General features: G+C 31.9%; 3 long non-coding RNA genes across 3 annotated transcripts; all 3 read left to right on the forward strand.

Annotated features, from left to right (window-relative positions):
* LOC109587622 (uncharacterized) lies at positions 1 to 470 on the forward strand. Its single transcript, XR_002187710.1, has 3 exons — positions 1 to 37; positions 236 to 340; positions 393 to 470. It is a non-coding gene; the product is annotated as an uncharacterized LOC109587622 (long non-coding RNA).
* Positions 471 to 491: 21 nt separating this feature from the next.
* Positions 492 to 1,622, forward strand: LOC109587623 (uncharacterized). The gene is made up of 4 exons (XR_002187711.1): positions 492 to 654; positions 699 to 809; positions 1,428 to 1,529; positions 1,584 to 1,622. It is a non-coding gene; the product is annotated as an uncharacterized LOC109587623 (long non-coding RNA).
* Positions 1,623 to 1,653: 31 nt separating this feature from the next.
* LOC109587625 (uncharacterized) lies at positions 1,654 to 2,642 on the forward strand. Its single transcript, XR_002187713.1, has 5 exons — positions 1,654 to 1,682; positions 1,936 to 2,037; positions 2,098 to 2,196; positions 2,445 to 2,546; positions 2,600 to 2,642. It is a non-coding gene; the product is annotated as an uncharacterized LOC109587625 (long non-coding RNA).
* The last annotated feature ends 6 nt before the right edge of the window (positions 2,643 to 2,648 follow it).

Consider the following 2,648-nt stretch of genomic DNA (forward strand, 5'->3'; position numbering starts at 1 on the left):
TCTACTTGAAGCTGGAGCTGATCCTAATGTTACTGAGGTTTGTAGCTACATTTATATCGTAGTATTCAAATTGTTATCATAGTATCCGCCTGGTGGCTCTCCTGCACTTATAATAGCCATTGAAAAAGATAATACTGATTTTGTTAAATTGTTACTGGAGAAAGGAGCTGATCCTAAAGTTACTGAGGTTTGTAGCTGCACATGTATACTGTAGTATTCTAATTTGTTATAATAGTATACATCTGGTGGCTCTCCTGCTCTTATTATAGCCATTGAAAAAGATAATACTGATATTGTTAAATTGTTACTAGAAAAAGGAGCTGATCCTAATGTTACTAAGGTTTGTAGCTGTATTTACATGTATGTATGTAATTTTAAATTTGTTATAATAGTATCCATCTGGTGGCTCTCCTGCTCTTATTATAGCCATTGAAAAAGATAATACTGATATTTTTAAATTGTTGCTGGAGAAAGGAGCTGATCCTAACATTACTAAGGTTTGTAGCTACATGTATACTGTAGTATTTTTATTTGTTATATGCATAATAGTATCCATCTGGTGGCTCTCCTGCTCTTATTAGAGCCATTGAAAAAGATAATACTGATAATGTTACATTGTTACTGGAGAAAGGAGCTGATCCTAATGCTACCGAGGTATGTAGCTGTATGTACTGTGATATTCTAATTTGTTACAATAGTATCCATCTGGTAGCAATCCTGCTCTTATTAAAGCCATTAAGAAGAATGATATTGGAATTGTTGAAATGCTTCTTGAAAAAGGAGCTGATCCTAATATTGATTTTGATACTGTGAGTTATAAGAAGTAGCCAGTGCATGTACATGTACATATGAGGTTAGACTATTTCTGAAAAAGGTTGAACATGTTAGCTTTATGAGAGGGTTACTGGCATCAAGCTATACATTAATTGTATGTGGTTGGTAATTTTGAAGGCACAATATTTTTAATTTTCTCCAAATTTTACTTAGAAAGCTAATATTTGTGGGTGCAAATATTCATAACTGGCAGTTAGTAAGCTTCTTTCGCTTAGATATACAGTAATACATGTACATGTACATGTAGCTTCTGATACATGGCTTGTAGCAGAAAAAAGGAGCACAGGCAGAGATTCTGGCTTCTGCACTGGCTTAAAAAGAGTATTTCAAACTCTGCGTGGCCTGTTTATTAGTTTTTTATGTGTAAATAAAATTTCATGGATATGTAAATGAGCTGCAAAATTGGCAAAAATTGATACCCTACAGAAATCTCATATGGTATGCATATATTTGTACCCACAACACCTACACACATTATTAGTACTTACATGTACTTGCTCAACAATTTTGAGATGCTATAGTTTCACTTTTAGAAATTATAAGTATCTGTTTTATTAATGTAATCATGAAATAATTGTATCAAATATATATAGTATTATTGTACTCCGTTACACTGTGCTAGTCAAACTGGTAATGCTAATATTATCAAATTATTAATAACTAAAGGAAAGGCTGATTTGAATGCTGTGCATGAGGTAAAGTTTATGCATTATCATTTCCAGTTGTATCATTTTGTGTTATATTTATAGTGGAGCAGTACTCCATTGTTTAATGCTGTTAAGAGTGGTAGTATTGAAGCTGTTGATATTCTATTAACTAATGGAGCTAGAACTGATGTTGTGGATAAAGTAAGTATTAGTGCCAGCATTTCATGGGTGATCAAATTTTAAAATCAGTGACATGCATTGTGTGTGCTTGGTAGCAATTATGTGTTTCTTGTACACAAAATCATTCTTCATTTATTGAGCCACTAAGAGGTGACATCCTTTGACCATTTGTTAATATTCTTTAACCTGCACACTCATCCATGAAATATTGTACCCTTGATTTTGTGCCACATAGTAACTTATTTTATTTTAATTTGTTTTATTATTTATATAGCATTATGGTACTCCATTACACTGTGCTAGTGAAACTGGTAATGCTAATATTATCAAATTATTATTAACTAAAGGAAAGGCTGATGTGAATGCTGTGGATAGGGTAAAGCTTATTGCACAATCATTTCTAATTGTATCATTTGTGTTATATTTACATGTATAGTGGAACAGAACTCCATTGTTTAAAGCTGTTAAGAGTCGTAGTATTGAAGCTGTCAATATTCTATTAACTAATGGAGCTAGAACTGATGTTGTGTCTAAAGTAAGTATTAGTGCCAGCATTTCATGGATGATCAAATTTAAAATGTGACATGCATTGTGTGTGCTTGGTAGCGATTACCTATGTGTTCCTTGCACACAAAATGATTTTTCATTTATTGAGTCACTAAGAGGTGACATCCTTTGACCATTGATTTATATTCATTAACCCACGCACCCATCAATTAAATATTGTACCCTTGATTTTGTGTCCTAGTAAATGAATTTATTTTAATTTATTTTATTATTTAGTATTATGGCACTCCATTACACTGTGCTAGTGAAACTGGTAATGCTAATATTATTATATTATTAATAACTAAAGGAAATGCTGATATAAATGCTGTGGATAAAGTAATATAATGATCATTTAATTCCAATTTCATCATTTTGTGTTGTATGTATAGGACAACTGTACTCCATTGTTTAATGCTGTTAAGAGTGGTAATATTGAAG

Source organism: Amphimedon queenslandica, unplaced genomic scaffold (genome assembly GCF_000090795.2).
Source record: "Amphimedon queenslandica unplaced genomic scaffold, v1.1 AMPQUscaffold_12503, whole genome shotgun sequence".
In the NCBI taxonomy this organism is placed as follows: Eukaryota; Metazoa; Porifera; class Demospongiae; order Haplosclerida; family Niphatidae; genus Amphimedon; species Amphimedon queenslandica.